General features: G+C 43.1%; 1 pseudogene; it reads right to left on the bottom strand.

The window, feature by feature from the left end:
• LOC107121323 overlaps positions 1–22,885 on the bottom strand; it is a 175,270-nt pseudogene that overhangs the window by 56,958 nt on the left and 95,427 nt on the right.

Raw genomic sequence — 22,885 nt, forward strand, 5'->3', positions numbered from 1 at the left:
AGAAGATCATCACCGGGCTTTACAGGCCATGTCTGGGTGGCTCAGGCTGAGCCGGCTGAAGCTGAACCCGGAGAAGACAGAGGTCCTGTGCCTGGGTCGGGGTGGTATGGGATTGGGGCTCCCGCTCCCGGCCTTCGATGGGGCACCTTTGGTGCCAGCTTCAGAGGTTAGGAGTCTGGGAGTGCTCCTGGACCCCACCTTAACGATGGAGGCCCAGGTGGTGGCCACTGCCAAAGGAGCCTTTTATCATCTACGGCTGGTGCGGCAGTTGGTCCCCTTCCTTAGCCACAAAGTTCTGGCCACAGTGATCCATTCGACGGTCACCTTCAGGTTAGACTACTGTAACACTCTCTACATGGGGCTGCCTTTGTCGCAAATTCGGAGGCTATAGCTGGTGCAGAATGTGGTGGCCAGGTTGGTAGTGGGTGCCCCTAGAGGGGATCACATCCAACCTGTGCTGAAAGCACTGCACTGGTTGCCTATAGCGTTCCAGATTCGCTTCAAAGTGCTGGTGCTTACCTTTAAAGTCCTACATGGCCAGGGTCCAGCATACCTGAGGGACTGCCTTTCCCCATTCAGGCCCCAAAGAGCACTTTGGTCGGGGTCACAACACCGCCTAGTGACCCCGGGCCCCAAGGAGGCCAGGCTTGCTGCCACAAGGGCCAGGTTCTTTTCGGTGGTGGCTCCTACCTGGTGGAATGAGCTCCCAGAGGAGATCAGGGCCCTGTGGGACCTTTTACAGTTCCGCAGGGCCTGCAAGACGGAACTCTTCCACCAGGCTTTTGAGTAGGAGCTGCCGCCGCCACTACCACCACCGTGCGACTGCAGAGCAGTTTTGCTGGGTTGGGCTGACTGGCCAGTTGAACATCGTGGCCCATGGCATCCCCCCTCATTGATCCCAACATGGTATGCAATAGGGAGTGAGTATTTTAGTTGTTTATGTATCCTGTGAGATGTGCATTTTTGCCTAAAGTGTTTTAACCTGTTTACTTTTTATTGCACTTTTGTGCCTATGTAAGCCGCCCTGAGCCTGCGTGTGGGGAGTGTGGGGTATAAATGAAATAAATAAATAGATCTTAGAGTTATTTATTATTTGTATTTATATCCTGCCCATCCCGTGAACGGGCTCAAGGGGGTTAACATCATATTGTAATAAATACAATTATAATTCAATACGTATTGACTAACATGTAGGTTAACACAGAAATGATTTCCTACTCTTGGGTTTTTAGTTAGTGTGGGGATCTTTTCTTTATCCCTAGTTGTAGTCCCCCTTCCTATATTTTCTGTTGTAGTTATGTAGTCTATTAAAAAACCAATAAAATTACCCTCTTGGGGGTTTCAAAAATAAATAAATAAATACAATTAAAATTTAAAACACAGTATAAACATTAAAATTGGTGGTTACAGCTTAAGAACAAAAATCAACCGGCTATAATAGATTCTGGCCTGTTGGTATAGATGAAAATTTCCAATGACAGGCCTATGTAGGTTATATCTCAGGACTCATATGACTCCCACCTTCACTTGAGATACGGTAAATCATCTCAAGATTATCCTTGTAAATTTTAAGAAATGCATATTTCTAAAAAATACATCCCCATAACAACAAGTACTACGTATTTTGACATGCAGCCACTTCAGATGGCAATGTTAAAGATTCTTTTAATATCACTGCCTTACTGGACTGTGAAGAAGCATGTGCCAGTACTGGACAGAACTGTGGTCCTATGTGAAGTGCCTCGTTGCTGGACTATGGACTGTGGCCAAGGGAAACCTTGAGCCAAAGCATGTCACACCAGACAACAGCCAGTGAATACAGTAGACTTCTGTCCCTGCAACCCTGCACCAGTGCAAGGACTGTGATGCAGCCCACCAGCCCTGGACTCCATATACACAGAAACAGTAGCAGACCTGAGAAGGAAGCCATGCCTTGACAGAGGACAGATGCTGCTGCAAGCAACCACGGGAAATCTTCTCTCCACCACGCAGCATCTCTCCCCCCACCTTTGTATGTTAGCTTCACCTGGAAAACTACAAATTCCTTTTTCACCGGAGTCATTCTCAAACAAAAGACTGTAGCCCAGCTCAAGACAATAACAGTGATTAAGCCCTCCTGCCAGCTATCCAGATAACACCCCTGTCAAGCATTGGATTGTTAATGTGAAATACCAACCCAGCACCATGATTGGATACCTGAAATCTTTCCTTTGTCTCACCCCCTTCCTCAAGAGGTGTCACTCCCTGCCAACCATCATTTATTTATTTGTTAAACTTTTATCCCGGCTAAATCATGTCTAAATTGCCCGGCTAGATCATGTCTAAACTAGATCATGTCTAAATTGCCCGGCTAGATCATGTCTAAACTAGATCATGTCTAAATTGCTCAGCTGTCATTTCTTTTGTATTACCCTGTGCTAGTATTGTGTCAGTTTCAAACTTCCTGGGAACCAGTGACCACATGGCCATTTGCCTCAGGTCACAAATTTGACTATTTAGAAGAAGAAGAGATTGGATTTATACCCCGCCCTTCACTACCCAAAGGTGTCTCAGAGTGGCTTACAAACTCCTTTCCCTTCGCCTCCCACAACAGACACCCTGTGAGGTAGGTGGGGCTAGAATGATAAAAGGGTTGGAACACTTTCCCTATGAAGAAAGGTTAAAATGCTTCGGACTCTATAGCTTGGAGAAATGGCGGCTGAGGGGTGACATGATCGAGGTTTATAAGATTATGCATGGGATAGAGCAGGTTGAGAAAGAGGTACTTTTCTCCCTTTCTCACAATACAAGAACTTGTGGGCACTCAATGAAATTGCTGAGCGGTTGGGTTAGAACGGATAAAAGGAAGTATTTCTTCAACCAAAGAGTGATTAGCACATGGAATTCACTGCCACAGGAGGTGGTGGCAGCTACAAGCATGGATAGCTTCAAGAGGAAATTAGATAAGCATATGGAGCAGAAGTCCATCAGTGGCTATTAGCCACAAGGTATAGATAGGGACTCTGGGGCAAGTGATGCTCTGTCATCTTGGTGCTTGGGGGGGCAACAGTGGGGGGGCTTCTAGTGTCCTGGCCCCACTGGTGGACCTCCTGATGGCACCTGGTATTTTTGGCCACTATGTGACAGAGTGCTGGACCAGATGGGCCATTGTACTGATCCAACATTGGCTTTTCTTATGTTCCCTTATGAAAGAGGCTAAAAGTGACTGGATTGAGGAGGATTCTCATTCAAGCCAAAAAAGAAATAGCTTCTAGTAAAGAGAAGTGATCCCTGCCCAGTTAAAAAGGCAAATAGCTTCTAGAAAAGAGGAGTGATCCCCGGTCTGTAAATAAAGACGGATTTTGGGAACTTGGTTGTATGTTCCTGCCTTCTAAACTTCATAAATTGGTAAAACTCAGAAAAGAGAAATAGAGATTAGCTCTTCAGGGCTCACATATATACATATCAGGGAGGATATTATTTTAGGAGATCTGCCTTTCCCACAGTAGCATCATATTAAAGAAACAAAGGCTATGTATGTGTGAGCATATAAGGGACCATCTAAGGCTAACAGAAAGAGGAATTCCATCACCACTTCTTTGTGCCTCTGAGGATTCTTAGAAGGTATGAAAAGTAGATAAACTGTCACAAACCCAGGTGCCCATTCTTGCAGCATATGAAATGCCTCACAGCCTTCTGGAGAGACATTCATGGCATTTTTATAATATATATGCTGTACCAAACCTGATCTCAGCATTTTGTTTTGCTTTTGTTTCCTTAGCAGATTTATGATTGATTTTTCAATCCAGTTTCCCCCCTTCATTGGGGTTTTCAACAGTTTTCAAGAAGCACTAGTGTTATGCAGTGAATGGCATTGGCATTATACTCAGAACCATTTTATGTCATGCTGTCACGTTGTGTATTGAATGTGAATGGCTGACACAGCACACCTTACAATGTTTGCAGGAGTCAGACCCAAAGACAAAAGTGGCAGAAGCAGAAACAGAAGAGGCATGCTGCATTTAATAGCCTCGGGTCCTGTAGTGTAATCTCTTGAGAAAGTCAAGGATCAGGGTGTGAGAAGAGCTGTGAACAGAATATGACAGGAACTGTACTTTGTGCACAATGTATTAAAACCTGACTGTGAAAGAAACTATACTCAAGCTCCAGTGGAAACAGGGATTTTCAGGAAAAAGCTGCTTTTGGGGTAAAAACTTCTTTGAAACTCCAAGTTTTGATCCAAAGCAGTTAGGAGCATGTCAAAATCAGTAGTAGCTAAACAGGGGTACAAACAGGGGAGGACTAGAGGGATAAAACTGTGGTGGTTTTTGTTTCCTTGGGGGCCATGGAGCTGGATATTGATTTCATGATTTATTTAAAATGAATTTTCTTTTGGATTTGGGTGATGTGAGAGAAAACTAGAGGGAAATTTGGCTGGAATCTCCTTCTCAAAGAATACAGGAATCTCCTTCTTGGACATCCCATGTGCCATAAATTCTGTATAGGGTTGCCAAGTTGATCTTCGCCGGGAGCGGGGGGCTCCCGGGCAGTGTCTGGCACGTGCGCGCGCACCGCACGCACATCACCCGGAAGTGACGGGAGGACGCCGGGCACGCTGGGGGCAGGGCCACGGCCATACAAGGGAAAACCATAGAGTTACCATAAGATACCATAAGCTATTGATTGGAAAATAGCAGAATTAGAAGCATACATCACAAAAATCGCAAGATAATGACAATGCATCACTCACTACACCCTAGAAGTGATGCTGATTATCTACTTAACAAGAAAATTAGGTGGAAGAGGTCTGAAAGTTAAGCAAGCAGTTGAAGAAAAATGAGCACTGAATGACTACACCAAGAAAAGCAAAGAGAAGCATCTACTTGAAGAATACAAGGCAGATTTATTTAAGGTTACAGAAACCAAAGAAGACTATCAAAAGATTGGAATCAAAACTCACCTTGACAACTGGAAAGATAAGCACTTGTATCGGCAATATTTGATAACAAAATTGATAGTGAAAATACCTAGATATAGCTCTAAAATGGGCACTTGAAGAAAGAAATGGAAGGACTCATTCTAACTGCACAAGAGCAGGCACTCAAAATGAATAGCATGAAAGCCAAAATTCAGAAGACCAGTGATAATAGCAAATGTTGATTTTTCAAGACAAAGGATGAAACAGTTGACCACATGGTCAATGCCTGCAGTAAAACTGCTCAAACTGACTATAAAGAACAGCACAATCGAGTTGCAGCTATATTGCACAGGAATCTTTGGAAGAATTATGGCTTACCATCAGCCAGAAATTCATGGGAGCATAAACCAGGCAAGATTCTGGAGATTGATGAAACAAATACTCTTTGAGACTTCTGACTGTAAACAGATAAACACACCTGAAGCATAACACCCCCAATATCACAGTTGTAGGAAAAAAAGAGAAATAGTGTTTGGATCATTGACATGCAATCCCAAGAGACAGCAGAATAGGAAAGAAAGAACAGGAGATCACGAAATACCAAGACCTACGAATAGAATACCATCTCTGGGAGAAGAAGGTTACTGTCATGCCAGTTGTCATTGAAGCCTTTGGAGCAGTGCCTAGAAGTCTCAAGAAACACCTGGACATTCTGGACATTGAGCAAATAACACCAACTCATCTCCAGAAGACAGTGTTGCTTGGAACAGCAAGAATCCTGTGAAAATACATCTGCAATTCCCAAGAACTTGGCTAGATCTCAGACTGCAAAACACCATCTACCAGTCAAATATCTGACTGTGATTATTCACAACAACAACAATCTCATCCTGTTCTATTTCCTTTGTGTGAGACTCAATTGCCTTTTTTCCAGGAACACAACTGGATTCTCTCACTGAATTCTTTTTTTTTTTTAACCAATACCCTAAGAATTTATTGAGACACAAATCTTGGGAGATATCATGTCTTCAGACACATGAGCTAATTTTCTTCCTTAAAGCTGCTTTCAAATAGCTCTGTGTTTGTGTGTGTCAATCTGCCACTTCTCTAGGTACTTCTAACACATTAGCACTAATTAAGACAAATGCAGTCTGCTATCAGCACTACCTTACGACAAACACACACACAAACATAACTGTAGCATCATTTCCAGTGGCTTCTGTGTGAGAGAAAACAATGAGTGATAACAGTGCTCTGAGGTTACACCTTCTAAATACCATTTGATTCAAATAAAAATTAACTTTTCCCCTCAAATCTCGCTCAGGTGTTTTGTTGTGTCCTACTTTGTTATGCCAATAATCATCTTAGTCACAACATGAATAGGCAACTATCCAATTGAACCAGGTAAGTACCTGGGACAATGTCTACTTCTACCAAGGAAGCACAGAGTGATTTGCATAGAGATGCACAAAATATACCCCAATTTTGTTTCTTTTTGTTTTTGGATGTTGTCATCATAACCTTTTCTGATTTTTCTTGTTGGTGTTCCTTAACTGTTTATGCCTTTTGCAGCAATTATGAAATCATTATTACATAAATTGAAACAAAATAGGTGTCAATTTTAAGGGTAATATGTATATCAAATTTTGATATTACAGCTGAGAAAAAAGATGGCTTAAGAGTTTGGTTCTAAGTGGGAAGAACAAAAGTTTTAAAACTGTTATTTTCTAAATTCCATTGTGTTCATGAATTTTATTATTTTATTTATTTACAAAATTTATACACAGACTTTCTACCTTCATAAGGGCCACCAAGGCAGCTAATATTAAAAACATACATTAAAAACGTCTTTAAAACCATTTAAACTGAAGAAAAACACATCATCTGAACAAGTAAAACCAAATCAATCCTTTCCTGAGTTCCCATTCTCCTAATCTCAGACAGCGAGAGCACCCAAAGCAGGGCTTCAGATGATGACAGTAGCAGTTGGTTCATAAGTAAGTAGGTGGACCTTCAGACATGATGGTCTCGAGCCATGTACATGTAGAGCTTTAAAGGTCAACACAAGCACGTTGAATTGTACCCAGAAACAGACTGGAAACAGGACAAGATTGGAGTTATAGATCCTTATGCCCTATCCCTGACAACATCCTGGCTGAAGCATTCAACACCAATTGAAGTTTTCAAAATACTTTTCAAGGGCAGCCTCACACAGTGTACACTGTGGTAATCTTATCTAAACAAGAGGGGACCCACAACAAAAAGTTGCATAATGTGTTGTGACCCTACCAAAGTCTTTGTTGCAGGCAGGGCCAGCTCGCACAAGCCCTTAGGGGCACCAAACTGGCACCTGCCCCCCCCAAAAAGCCCTGCAACTTTCTTGACCGGGTGGGTGACTGCTGCGCGCCGCCGGGTCTTTCAGTGCACTCAGAAGTACAGCCATCCTCCTCTTGGAGGAGGAGGAGCCACTGGCCTCCCCAACACCAGGAATTAGTGGTTGGGAGTGCAGACTCTAATCTGGGTGACCCGGGTTGGATTCCCCCACTCCTCCTCCACATGCAGCTGCTGGCATGGCTTTGGCTCAGTCACAAGTTTCAGAGCTGTTCTCTCAAGGGCAGTCCTCGAAAGAGCTCTCTCAGCCCCACCAACCTCACAACCTTTCAGATTTTGTGTTGTTCATTCTTCCTAAAATGCATTTATGTTTGAAAATTGGGGAGCGCCAGAAGGTATCCTCGCCTAGTGTGCAAAAAACCCTGGGGCCGGCCCCGTTTGCAGGCAGTCCTTGCAATCCCCTTGTGGGGAGGGGGCAATCCCCTACCTCCCCCCTCCCCCCTTTATTGTCAAAGTACCCTCCTCTTTCTTTCTGCATGCACCCCATATCTACTAATCTTCCCTCATGTCCCCTTCTCCTCTCACCCCTTCTATGTCAGCTTTCCCCCCACCCCATTCTCTAGCAATCCTTTCTTACCCCCTTTCTCCTCTCGCCCCTTATATGTCTCAACCCCTCTTACCCCAGCCCTTCTCAATGTCCTTCCCCCCATCCCCTCTCAGTCTGCCCCTCTCTTTCTCTCCACCAGGTGTCGTTTGTGGCCAGAGCGCACTGGAGCATCGCTCCAGCAGCCCAGGAGCAGGCACAAATGGTGGTGGCAGCAAGCCCCAACCACAGCTCCCCGCCCCACACTCCTTCTTTCTAGAGTTGTGCTGCAGCAGCGGCACAATCTTTCCATTGCATTCTATGGCCCCAATATAATATAATAATATAAATATATTTATAATATAAATATATTTGTGTGCCCTTGGTTGAGGTCTTCATCCCCTTTATTAGGTTCTGAGTCCCATGCTGTCTTCTTTGAAGATTCCCATTTTTCTCCTGCAGTAGAGCTAAAATTTGCTTTTGCTGTTTAAAGATTATCTGTAGGGACTTTGCCATTAAGTCTGCCTGGTGCGCTAATAACTCCAATTCTTCTGAGCGCCTAATTATTGGTGTATCATTTGAGAGGGGTGGTGGATTATGAACACTATGTGCATTAGGAACATACGTTTCCTTTGGAGTAGTTTGTTTATGTGGGCAATGGGGACTGCCCCAAATTTGCTGGAAGATCTGTTTACCCTCCATGTGACCCTGATCCATGGAAATAAGTAACCGCATGCAGAGGGGATCTTGGCTATTAGATATATAGATGTAAACAGTACATGCACCACAGTGGCTAAATCTTTTTGCCCAGAAAAGGTTGTAGATGGCTAAACAGTTGAAGCTGGTAAAAGGCAGTCTTGGCTACAGCTGCCACCTGCTTCTCTAGTAGCAGACCTGGGTCTAAGAGCTTCTAGTGTCCTGGCCCCACTGCTGGACCTCCTGATGGCACCTGGTATTTTTGGCCACTGTGTGACAGAGTGTTGGACTAGATGGGCCACTGCCCTGAACTAACATTGGCTTTTCTGATGTTCTTATGTACTACTCCATATAAAGGGGAGGGATTATTGTTAAACATTCCCCTACTTTGAGTGGAAAACTAGCACAATGTGCAATAATAAAACCTTCTCTGTGATGTGCCGTGTGTGTGTGTGTGCAGGGGATTTTTACAGGATAGATTTTGACCCTTTCTCCATGACAGTTGCAATAAAATATATACACCTTGGTACCAAAAGTCCAATTTGTATTCCTGTTCATGAACAGCATAGCAGTTGTATTTGTCGTCTGTTCCAGATCAACATGTATTAAATGAACATGGATATGCATTTAGATAATTTCACAGGGTAGCCACGTTGGTCTGCAGTATAACAATTAAATCCGAGTCCAGTAGCACCTTAGAGACCAACTCTTGTCTCTACAAGAGTTGGTCTCTAAGGCGCTACTGGACTCAAATCTAAATGCATTTAGGTAAGATCTGCAGCCTACGTTGAAACTAATGGGGCATCGTTGGCAGTTCTGGAAATTCCATATGAGCACTGGAATTTCTCCATCCATAAGGATTCCCTATATTGTGGCAAGAGTATTTTGGTGAGCTGTGGGGTTCAGACCCCTAGTGCCACTATTTAACCCCCGTGCCACTATTCCCTGGCTGTTTTCAAGCAGTTTTGCATAGAAAAGAAGCTTGAACTGTGATTTTTAAATAGGCAGTGCTTCAGTCTCCGAATGCTGCTCTTCATGTTTTTAATCACATCTGCTACATAGATGTGGCTATGAATAATTAACAATGTCTCCAACATTACACTCATAGATTATGGTGGAGGCAGTGACTATGCACCGTCTCAAACAGCAGAAGCCATTTAGGAAACTGTTATCCACTTTCCCTTTATATTTGCCATGTAATCACTTACTGCTTAAAAGGGTAAATCTTTCATAGCTTTAATTAAAGCATTTAATATAATTTACACTGATGCTCTATGTGCTCAGGGTCTGTCAAAATTGATGCTTTAATAACGTGTCATTCCCTTTTTCCACTCCTCTCCCGACTGGCCTGAAATCTGTTAAAATTACCACTAATCTAATTGGGAACAAAGTTGTCAAATGCACGCAGCTCTGACAGTTTGTCTTTCTGCAAACTGCCAACAGATTGCAAGTTACGCATGTGTTGCGCAGATGGGTAAGTTAAAAGGAACATACCAAAAAAAAAAAAAAAAGCAATTTATTAAATCACCTGGAACCAGCAGCTCCATTCCAAAAATAGTGAGAATGAAATATAGCAGGAGCTACACGAGTTGGCACTGGAATATGCCAGAAGGTACCAGTTACAAAATAAGATAAACATTTTGAGAAGCCTCAGCTGTGTAGCAGAATAATGAGGAGTTATTTAACCCGATCTGGATTACCAGTAGAAATTAATTTAGAATGTACAATTTTTTTTAGAGATAAAAGAGATTTTTAATCCCTATTTTTAACCCTTCCAAAGCACTGGAAAGATGTCTCTTTCTCCTCCCTTGCCCCCCTAGCAATTTCCCTATGTACCTGTTTTAAATCACCTAATGTAGAACATTGGAAGAACCTTACAGATGGCATCCTCTTCGACAGATACTTAGGACATAATCTCTTTCCTGTGCTCAACCTCCATTTCAGAAAAAGAGATCATTGGATCCAACTACATGGTTGGGAACTAACAATAATATGCCAGCAGTTTGCTTTCAAGCCACTAACCGAGATCAGTTCAGAATTTTAATCTTAAAATGGAACTTCAGTTGAATGCTGAACAGATGTGGTAAATACTTCAAATTTTCTGTACCTCAGTAATCCAAATATCATGACTATCTGAATTTCCTGGGTGTCCTTTTGTAATCCAATGTCAATATAACCCTAAACTTTCTGCATAGTCAAAGGAACATCTGGATAAAAGAAGCCATTAGAATTTTATGATGGAGTTCAGCTGTGAAATTTGTCGTCAGTATTCGGATCAAGCCCAAGAGTATCTGATGCAATAAGAACAGTGCCTTAGAGACGTTTGAGAATCCTTTCTTTTACCAGCATAGCTTCATTCAGCCCAGTTAAGAAGCAAGAATTCTAACTCAGACACAGCGGCTACCTGGTAGGACTGAGCATAACCACCTCTCTTTTTAGAAATGTATCATCATATCCAAACAGATGAAACTCCATTGCAGTCTAAAGCCTAATTGAACCCTAAGGCCGATTCCGCACTAATGCTTTGCTCTCCATTCTCACGGGGTCTAATTGGCCCGTTTCTGTTGGGGGAGTTGGGGGAGTTCCATATTGAGGAACTCTGACCCGGGTTTGTCGCCTTGCTCAGAATCTCATGCCTTTCTCTTCCCCCTCCTTTTTTTGATCGGGGGCGTGGTTGCGTTGTAACGCACCCATCCACTGGAAAACAGGTGTGCTTTACGCATGCGTAGTTGTGTTGTGCCAGGTCGGAAAAGGGAGGGGAAAGGAAGGGGGAGGGAGAGAAGCAGACATGCAACGCAACACGTCACCCCCGTGAAAATTGTGTCCACACTGCCATGCCACCCTCAATGCATCTTTTTAACAGTTGTCCACGCCTCCATGTCACCCTTAATGTCACCTTTAGTTTGGAGAAACGACGACTGAGGGGTGACATGATCGAGGTTTATAAGAGTATGTATGGGATACAGCAGGTAGAGAAAGAGGTGCTTTTCTCCCTTTCTCACAGTACAAGAACTCGTGGGCATGAAATTGCTGAGCGGTCGGGTTAGAACGGATAAAAGGAAGTACTTCTTCTCCCAAAGAGTGATTAACTCATGGAATACACTGCCACAGGAAGTGGTGGTGGCTACAAGCATGGACGGCCTCAAAAGGGAATTAGATAAGCATATGGAGCAGAGGTCCATCAGTGGCTACTAGCCACAAGGTATAGATAGGGACTCTGGGGCAAGTGATGCTCTGTCTTCTTGGTGCTTGGAGGAGTGAACAGTGGGAGGGCTTCTAATGTCCTGGCCCCACTGGTGGACCTCCTGATGGCACTGGTATTTCTGGCCACTGTGTGATACAGAGTGTTGGACTGGATGGGCCTTTGGCCTGATACAACATTGGCATCTCTTATGTTCTTATGTTCTTAATGCATCTTTTTAACAATGGCACTACTTTTGTACAAAAAGCAAATTGCAACACAGAAATGGGGAAACAGCAGATGTACATTTAAAAGGACATTTAAATGCCAGTCAATGATGTATCAGTATTGTGTTGCAATGCAACACGGGGGTGGGGACAAAAAAAACCTTGCACCAGGGTGGGAAAGGGAGGGGAAAGGGACAGGGGAGGTGGGAAGGGAGAGTGAGAGAAGCAGAGAAGCAGAGGGGCATTGAAGGGGTGGAGAGAGGTGGGAAGGGGAGGGAAGGGGAGGGAAAGAAGCAGAGGGGCGTTAAAGGGGTGGAGAGAGGACAGCCGCGATTTGCGAGTTCCCCACTACAATGCCCCGACTTCAACCCCATAGCAAGAAAAAGATCCTGAAGTTGACAAAGAGGAAAAATCCGTGGGGAAAGACCCTTAGATTTGGGTCAATTGCCGACCCCGCAGCAACAAGTGGGGAAACTATCCACTGCTGTGAATATTATTGGGGGATGAAACCGGAGCAAGCATTATTGCGAAATCAGCCTAAGTACCACCATCAATTGGTCACCAGCAATTCAACATAAAGCAGGTGCTGATATCTGAAACACAGCATGGGTTAGTGAGGAATGAGTTGGAGCCTTGCCATGTCCACCTTTTTACATCCCAAATAGTTTGCCCAGAATTTTTTCCTCTGGTGGATGGACCTGCTGCAAGAAAAAAAATATGGAGGAAGAAGTGGTTTTGGGGAGAAAAGTAGGCAAAAGTAGGCAAAGGGTTTGGTTCCCATTCCTGCCCAACTTTATAGGGATTTGATATGTTCCATATTGAGCTCTTGACACCAACAGGTCTAGTTACTGCCTAAGGGTAAAATCACAGGCAATCTGGTATTCAGATTTCAACCATGTTTCTCCTTCACATAGCAGCTGCAAACAGCCCAGATTTAGGCTTGGACCTTGGTGAAAGGGAAGGGGTTTGCTATCCCTCAGCCATTTTACTGATTTTGAACAGCCCCTCTAGAAACTTATAGGCACCATAGAGCCAAAGAAGCAAGCAGCAGTTTTGGGAGGCAGTTTACTGCTGAAGAAGTAGCACCTGGGTAAAGAGTTAGACCATCCCATTTCCCTGTACTGCAGTCCTGATGCAAAATGCAGTTTCCCATGTTTACTTGAGAAGGATAAAATGTGTGGCAAGTCCTATCAGGTCAGGGGATGTGGGAAAAATAGGAACACAAATGGCTAAGAAAGAAGGAAGTAGGGTACAAAGCCAAAAGGAAAGGGAATGGAAAAGGGTATAGACTGGAGATCCATTTAGGGTGCCTTAGAAACCCAGACTAGTTTGGATCACAGCAAAGAAGCTGAAGCATGGCACTGAAGCCAACATACCTGACATTGCTGTTTCCTTATTTTATTCCTAATAAGGTTTGAGTGGATGTGGGAGGAGGGGATGTGGGAGGAGGCTGTGGAGAATATTTTCCTCCACACAGAAAATCAGACCAAGGAACTGAGATTTATAAATGATGGTCTTAACCTCACTTACAAAGAGGCTGTTTAAATGATTTACGGGTTTCTTCTTCCCCTTGTTAATTTAACTCATTTCTTAGGAAATTATACCACTTAACCATGGCAAGAATAAAATTAGCTAGAGTGCTCATTTGAAGGCAAAAAGAGTGTAAATAACTTTCAATGAAAAACTGGGGGGAGGGAAACATGCTAAAGTGTATGTCTGTGTCTGGGGGGCAGAACTATATGTTACCCACAAATGTATCAGAGCCCTAACATCATTTTTAGAATACAAGCTTTATAAGACTGAAAAGAGGACTGAAAAGGGAGAGGTTACTATAGGGAAAAAGGCCACAATACTTGCCCACTTTGAATCCCAACCCCCAGCAACAGTTTCCTACCCGAAATTTTAACTGTATGCTTGAAAGAGAAAATGTTACACATCACACCCCGTGCTGCTGCTTCACTCCCAAACATCATTTTGTGAATCTGTTTTACAAAAGATAAAAGTGACATCAGGGAACTAATACATAATGTTGTACATAAAGTGAATTTAGTCCTTGAACAGGTAAAAAAGAGCAAAGTAGCTTGAAGAAGATGATAACCAAGTGAAACATAAATTAAAGGCCAAGCTCCACAGTATGCTGGAAGTCTGTCACTAGAATGCCTGAAGCGTAAAATGAAAAACCTGTGTGAGAGACAGGGAGGGAACAGGCCATGGTGTTCATACCATTTCTCCAACTGGATATAGCCCCCCAGCCTACTTTAGGCCTCCACAGGGAAAAAAGGCATGTACTCATATTTGTGTTAGATATATTTTTATTTTTTCAGAAAACAAAGTAAAGATGTGAAGGGGATATGGAAATGAAAAAGGGGTTGCATATCACAATTATGTGTATCTAAAATAATTATGTAACACATGGTGTATAAAACAAAAAGCGAGGAATTTCAGACAGATGATATAATCCAGATGAGGAATGGTTCCCAAATGGTTTCTGGTCTGTCATTTCAGACAGAACCGTTTTAGAACCAGTTCCCTACTGGAATATATTTGTAATTTCACACACAAATGCCACTGTCCCATTTAGGAAATGGGGCTGAAGTGTTTTACCTGTCAACCGTTTCCAAGTAGTCTTCAATTTTCTCTCCCGGTTCAGATGTGCTATTTCCTGCCGTTTTTCGCCCATGCGGGCAACCTCTGCCTTTTTTGGGAACGTTCGCTTTATAGCATTATAGTGGTATAACGCTATAATGCAACAGCATTATATCAACCCCATTGGAATGCCTGGAGTGTTGTGTTATAGCACCATGGCGCTATAGCGCTCTAAAGCGAATATTTTTTAAAAAGCCAAAGATCACCCGCGCGGGCAAAAAATGACGGGGGGAAAGTGGTGCAGTCTGAATGGCAAACCGCTTCAGATCCCGCTCTTTTACCAGAAGGGGAAGGGGAAAGCCATGTGTGAAATGGCAGCCCTATCCACGATGGATCAAAAACGGCTTCAAAACGGGTTAAAAAGGGTAATGTGAAATTTCTCAGCATTTCACCCCAGCATCCCCTTCATTATAATTTTTACAACACTATCTATAAAATACAATAATACCTACTTCTGTTGTGGTATATTTATATTTAACATTTTGGATTTCAAATTCCATAACTAATATATTTTACATGTACATTATTGATTTCATTATTGATTTCATATTCAGTATTATATATTTTTGCCACCTCTACCTACTCAGTGTAACTTTTAACAATATGTACAGAAAGGTTGTGGTCACAGGCATGAGATAAAGTGTGGGGGGGAAGCAAGGCTCTTTCCTCAGGAGCAATTTGACCTACAGTTGTACGATCACATAGTCCTTGGAAGCTGTGGGCACAGCCCACCACTGCATGATCAGACACAACCGTGGGTGAGTTGGGGTTTTTTTGCCGTTTGTTTCTGATGCACTTCAACGAGGAATTGATGCATCACATCTCTGCAGTGAGGGCTCCCTATGGAGTTTGCGATGATGCACATACCGAGAAGGGGAAAGAAAATGGCATGGAGTTAGGACGGCCTGATCAGCCCATCCTGATGCCATGAAAGCGCGCTGGAGTAATCAGACAGGGGGAAGTCCATCTGTGGCCTGTCGCAACCCGTTTCCTACCGGATTTTCCCCAGTGTCTTTTTACTCCACTTCTGCGGCAGAACAAAATGGGTTGTCAACGGCTGTGAGGCGTTTCCCAGATGTTGTTGTCTGATTGTGCCCTTTAAATCCACCTGGCATTCACACCTATGGCAGGTCTAATTGTGTGTATGATCGCGCCCAAAGAAAATCTATTATATATCTCATAAGAAGGTAGAGAATATTTTTGCTCAGGATTCACTTCCTTATACATTTATATTTGAGATGTTACTTTTAAAACATATTCTCGTTCTGCTTCAACATTTCAATACATTTGTGTACAAATTTTTGAACTACTTCTCATTCTAAATTTATCTCCTGCTTGCATAATACACACTCCACCTCTCCTCAGATTCTATGATTGATCTATTTCTCAGATGTTAATTTTGCCATTACTGCATATTTGGTGAGTTTATTTTCCCATTCTCTAGGCGTGGGCAGATCTGGGAGGGGGGGGCTTTTTTGTAAGTCCACCCCATATGAACAAAGTTAGATTTGTGTCTGGACATTTCCAGCATTTTTCTTTGTAGTCTTTGTCTGCTTTCTCAATGTCCTTTGGGGTTATGTACCATCTAAAAACATTTTGTACCAATTTTCTCTAAATGCCTGCCTGGCTGTAAACTTGATTTCTCTTTCCCATAGCCATTCCCATTGATCCCCAGGTATCCACTCTCTAAAATTCTGTGTCCATTTGATCATACATTTTTTCACTTGTTCTTCTGTTTCTAGCTGGAGTAGCATCTTGTGTATCCACTGTAATAAATGATCTTTTTGTTTTGTAATCAACTGTCAAACTCAGCCACATCTGTTAGAACGCCACCTTCTGTGTTAATGATCTTTAGTCTTGAAACTGATTGATAATATAGCAACCATTGAATATTTATTCTTTCATCTTCAATATCTTGCCAAGGCTTGATTTTCCTCTTGAGGATTTACTATTTTACCACACATTAAAAAGTCATGTTTATTTATCATTTATTTATCATGATAAGCTTCTGTTGGGGACATAAGCAGAGAGTTTGAAGAGCTCAGTAAATTCTGGCATGTAAACCATATTCTCAGAAGTCCATCTCTGATTATATGGCTTCTTTCTTGTGTTATGATCATTATGATTGATTTCTTAATCAATAAATAATTGTGTAAACCAGGGGTCTTTTGGGGCCAGAGCGCGCTGGAGCACCGCTCCGGCAGCCCAGGAGCCCATGCTAATGGTGGTGGCAGCAGCAAGTCCCGCCCCTAGTTCCCCACGCTGAAAGTGCTGTGGCTTGGGGGAGGCCGGAGAGCCCCACCACCACGTCCCCTGGGCCCGTGCAGAAGCGCTGCAGCTCGGGGAAGGCCCGGAGAGCCCTGCCGCTGTGGCTCATGGGAGGCTAGAAAGCCCGCCACTGGATCCCCTGGGCCCACACAGAAGTGTTGCAGCTTGGGGAATTTCCGGAGAGCCTCACTGCCACGTCCCCCGGCCCCACGCAGAAGCGCTGCGGCTTAGGGGAGGCCGGAGAGCCCCGCTGCCATGTCCCCCAGGCCCGTGCAGAAGCACTGCAGCTCGGGGGAGGCTGGAGAGCCCCGCCGCCGCATCCCCCGGGCCTGCGCAGAAGTGCTGCAGCTTGGGGGAGGTCGGAGAGCCCCGCTGCCGCGTCCCCCAAGCCCGTGCAGAAGCACTGTGGCTTGGGGGGTGCCAGGAGAGCCCTGCTGCTGGCTTCCCCGGCCCCCGCCGAAGTGGTAAGTAAGGGATCCGCAGGGGTGGTGGTGGTGGGGGTTTAATGGGTGGTGGTGGGAGAGCCTCCCTCCCTCCATCTCTTTGCCATCTTTCCCTCCTTTCCTTTCCCTCCTTTTCTTTCTCTCTTTCGCTTATTCTTTCCCTCCTTCTTTCCTTCTCTTTCTTTCCCTCCTTCTTTCCTTCTCTCTTTTTATCCTTTCTTTCCTTCCTTCTTTCCTTCCTTCTTTCCTTCTCTTTCTTTCCTTCTTTCCTTCCTTCCTTCCTTCTCTCTACTCTCTCTTTCATTTCCTCTTTCCTCCTTCTGTGGCCCTAAACCCCTTTTTGCTCCCCCCCCAGGCCAGCTGAGGAAGGGAAAGGGAGGCTTTTGAATATGCCTCCCCTCCTTTTGCTTCCCCTTCTGACATCACTTCCGGTGATGTCAGGGGGTGCGGCATATCTATTGATTCAAGTTTTACTGTTCTTCATCTTGGGTTTTTAATCCAGTCCATAATCCAGACCAGGCCTGTCATTTGATAATATAATTTTATATTTGGAACTACTAATCCTCTCTTTTTCTTATCTTGCAATATTTTAAAGCTTACTCTTGGTTTCTTACCATTCCAAATAAATGAATCTGCCTCTGCCACTCTTTCAGTATTCTTTCTTTTATATGTATAGGTAACATTTAAAATTAAAAAAAGATAGTTTTGGCTGTACATTCATTTTGACTGCAGAGATTCTTCCTAGTCATGAAATTTTTAATTTTTTCCATCTAGATAATTCTGCTTGTATCATTTCCCAAATCTTCTGGTAGTTATTTTTGAAAAGATTACAGTTTTGCCCAGTCACATTTATTCCCAGATATTTAATGGGTTCGTTGGTTACTGTGCATTTCGTACTCTTTATATCTTCTTCTTGTTGTGTTAAAAATTTCATTATAATTTTTGTCTATTATCTATTGATTTTGGATCCTGAAAATGATCCAAATCCATAACATACTGTAGTGATTTGGGGGGATCTATGACTGTTAGAACCACATTATCTGCATAGCTTTTCATTTTAAATTCTTTATCATCCACTTTTATTCCTTTAATCCTGGTGTCTTGTCTGATCCTTGTAGCTAGTCTCTAACTCTAGGATAAATAGTAGAAGTGACAAAAGACATCCCTGACATGTTCCTTTTTCTGTAGAGATTGTTTCTGTTAATTTCCCATTTATTAAAATCTTTGCTTGTTGGTTCAAATATATACCTTGCATCCAGTTCCAGAATTTAGGGCAACAGTTCAAATTTTGAAGTACATTCAATAAAAAAGGTGATATTAAATTGTCAAATGCTGCTTTCTTTCTCTTCTTGTTCACAAATTTGATTGCATCTATTATAAATAATATATTATGACATGTACTCATATTGTGCCTGTCTTTTCCCCCCACTAGAGCTTAAAGTTCCACTTAACAACTCTGTTCAGCTAAGTTATTGCTTCTGGAAATCCCCACTTATCATGAGGTTTGGCCACCCTCCAAGATCTATGGTGTTTTCAGTAATGGCCCCCTTCTTGTGCAATAACCTAGTTCAGGTGGTACACAAAACATCCTCTCTTGTCAGCTTTGTGGATAATGCAAAGCAATTCTGTTTCAGAAGGATTTTAATAGCTGAGTTGTGAATAGAGATCCAGGAAATATTTCCCCCCCTTGGGTGGACCTTGGTTGAGAGAAGGGACATTTGGAACAATATGGGTCACATGTTTTTTGTAATGTGGTTTTTGTTTTGATCTAATTTTTTTGTAATGTGTTTTTGTTTTGATCTATTTTTTTGTAATGTGGTTTTTGTTTTGATCTAATTTTTCCTTATTGATTTGTAAGCCACTTTGAATATTTAGAGAATCAGGGTAAAATATTTTAAATTAAGACCACATAAATAAAGAACATAGGTAGGGCACTTCTGATCCAGAAAGTCAACTCTCCCTTCCCCAACACCATGGCCGTGATCCAGGTCTCCACTCCAACACACAAACACACACTGCAATTGCTTTTTAGGGCCAAATTATACACCCAGAATTCCATCAACAGAACTTCAGCATCCTGTACAGCTTGGCCCTAAGTCCCTATCCTGTGGCTGATTTAAGCAACATGAGCGTTGTTTTCTTCAGGAGAATGGTATTAAAGAGCTATTATTCCATTATTCAGTACATCACTACATCTGTTGGTATATCAGTAAAAAGGGAAGATGGAATCTCCCCCCCCCCATATAAAAGAGATAGAGGGAGGGAATCTCTGCTTTATTTTTTTCTCTCCTCTGCCCACTCGAGGTATATAAACCCATTACATTTAAGTACCATAATAGCCAACATATGCTTTTCTTTAGAAATGACACCACCATCTGGATTAACTTCTACCAGTGATTTCAGACAATATTGTGGATTTCCCCACCTTGTGAATGGGGGGGGGAAACTACCCCAGGGAGCAACTATAATTTCAAATGCAGAGTAACAATATTAGCAGTATCCCTCCTCTGCCACCTGATATATAGGCAGTTGGGGAAAACAGAAGCCTTCCGATGTAATGTATTGATCTGAGTTAAAATGTGAATTTATTTAAAAAATTCAGCAAATATCTCTCTCAGTATTTTGTGTACTTGGCTCCCAGTGCTTTGGCTGTAGTACTTCATACGTTACAGTTAATCAATTGCTGGTACTTACTGCATTCATAAGAGGATACCCAAATTGTCCCTTCTGTACTTTTATGCCAGTCACTTCAATGTTGTAATGACTGCACTGACAGCAAACATCATAGAGAGGTGGATAACACTTAGCTTTCCTGAAAAGCTTTTCCACATATTGCGGGGGGGGGGAGTTAAAAAGGGGAGGCCTCCTCATTTGAATGAATCCTTTACTGGTCTCATGGCTATTGTCATGAATGTAGCAAATCTTCTGGGCCACAACATCCAACTGGCTGCAGAGGGAAATGGGCATGCCGGGATAATTGATGTACTCAATCTGACCATGCACAGGTGGCACAGAAATGGCATACAGTAGCTTCTCGGGTTTGCCAGTGCCATCTGTTGCCATAAGAACATCTGTTGTCAAGGTCACCCTGTCACCCTCTGTTAAAGTTACAGGTTTGGTGAATAGAACAATGTCACCTAAAATAAAAAGGGAGGAGCGGAGATACAAAAAACATCACATATAAGAAGAGAAAGAAAAGTGTGTGTGTGCAGGTGGGTGGACGTGGGTGTTTAGTTCTTTAGTATTCTACAGAGGGAGGGGGGAGAAAAGCAACTCAGTGAGCCAGAGATGAGGAAGAAGCAGTGATGAAACATATCACAGGAATTAACAAAGATCATTGTTGTCAAATCAGGTTGTGAAACAATTCCTTTGATAACTCCTGGCTTTTGAAATCCCTGTGTCAATAGCCAGAATTTATTGAACAACATTTTAAGCTTTATTTGCACAAAAGAAAGATGTATTTCAGCATAAGTATTCCTCTTTAGGGACTCTGCACAGAGGCAAGCACGGTCATGTGGGCATGCTTAGCGGTACATACAGACACATCTAAAGAGGCCATTTAGCACACATGCGCAGGCACACGTGATCTGAGCATGCATTCACGACTTCACCACACATGAGTCTAAACTGACTCTTAAATGACTCATTTGTATACAATGAACAATTAAGTTACTAGACAAGATGCCATAATGTACTAAGCACAGCATGGCACTTTAAGCTGAGGGGGTTATATTATACTGTAACCTTGCCAAGGGGATCTGCTTTTACTTGCTTTATTGCAGTGTTTTCTTTTTTAAGTTTCAAAATTACAGGAGAATTTGGCTTGGTGTAGCTACAACATTCATTATTTATTTAATTTATTTTATTAAATATATAATTATAAATAAATTTATACCCCGCCTGCCCTACATAGCAGGCTCAAGGCGGCTTCAAAACACATTGATCTGCACACAGAGCAGATTTACAATTAAAATTTAAAACACATTAATCAATTAAAATTTAAAACTTAAAGAAATCTATTACTAGTTGTTCAGTATGCCTCGACAGATGATGTTGATACTAGTAATGTGGATCTGCAGGCCGTGGATGGCAGGCCATATCAGCCTGCCATGCCCGCTGCCTCAACTGAAAGTCTGGTGGAAGAGCTCCATCTTACAGGCCTTGCAGAGCTGTAACAGGTCCCACAGGGCCCTGATCTCATAAGGGAGCTCATTCCACCAAGTGGCAAGTCGGATATCCTTGGGGCCAGGGACTACCAGGAGATGCTGGTTTGCAGAACAACATGTTCTGCGGGGCTTGTATGGGGAGAGGCGGTCTCAAAGATATGCAGGCCCTGTCTGTATAGGATCCAGAATTCAATAGGCAGCCAGTGCAGTTCATGCAGCACCGGGCAGATGTGAGCCTGCACAGGCAGCGACATCAACACAACTGTGCTGCTGTGTTCTGCACTAGCTGTAACTTCTGGAGCAGAGTCAATGGCAGCCCCACATAGAGAGAATTACAATAATCCAATCTGGAAGTGACCATTGCATGGGTCACTGCAGTCAGGTCGCTGGGGGAGAGGTATTGGGCCAACTGCCTGATCTGCCTCAGATGGAAGAAGGCAGATCTGGCTGTGGTGGTGACCTGGGCCTCCATAGTCAGTGAGACATCCAGGAACACCCCCAGGCTCTTTACCTTCAGTGCTGGCACCAGGGGCTCAAGAGTGCCAGACCTCACGTTCCCCAGGACAGATCCCCCTCCTTTCCTTTGTTGAACTGAAATATGACTCAGCATTTATCTGTGCCAGTGATAATGATGGCAATCGAAGGATCTCATTTAACTTGAATTTCACATTCAGCTCTGATGGTAATTTACTAACTCAGGTTCAGGGGAAACATGAATTGTGACTGTACTGTTGTTGATATAATACAAAATCCTGGCTAAGACTAGAAAGGGAGAGAAGGCCAGAACAGTACCTAAATAGTTAAGGATGGAGGAAAATGTACGGTACAGGTCTAAGCAGTATTATACCCTTCCAAGTCCACTAATGAAAATGGACTTAAAAGGGTGTAACTCAGTTTAGGATTGTGCTGAGTAGGGAAAAAACACATTTCACTACCCTTGAATAAGAGAAAAAATATTTTCACATTGTCTTGGAGAGCTGAGTCAAACAATGTTGCTTTCACACACTGGCATTTTTAAAAAGTGTTTGTAGCACCTTCACGTTTGGCATCTGATTTGGTTTAGAATGGTTTGGCCTCATCAAATAGTTTCCACCAAGTTACAGTGATGAAAAGGCCAAGTCCTCCCCAACATACTAGTCAGTGATGCAAGGGAGGGAGTGATCCATTGGCATCCTGACTACCAGATCTACATCCGATACCTGGAGTAAAATATGAAGTCTGGGGTTAAATCTGCAGTGGATCTGAGGAACAGGCTCCCTGTGTCTAATGTCTGAACTCTACTCCCTCCCTTTCACATTTCACAGCCATCCCTAGAAAGAATGCTGACATACTGAGATGCACCAGTCAGAACTGGGAGCTGTGGTGGTTCTGGGAGGCACCCTGGCGTGAAAGCAGTCTCTGGTTCTGGAAAGCCAAAGACTGGGTGTATCAGGCAGAGGAGGGTTCA

This window comes from Gekko japonicus, unplaced genomic scaffold, assembly GCF_001447785.1.
Source record: "Gekko japonicus isolate JY-2015 unplaced genomic scaffold, Gekko_japonicus_V1.1 scaffold1929, whole genome shotgun sequence".
Taxonomy (NCBI): Eukaryota; Metazoa; Chordata; class Lepidosauria; order Squamata; family Gekkonidae; genus Gekko; species Gekko japonicus.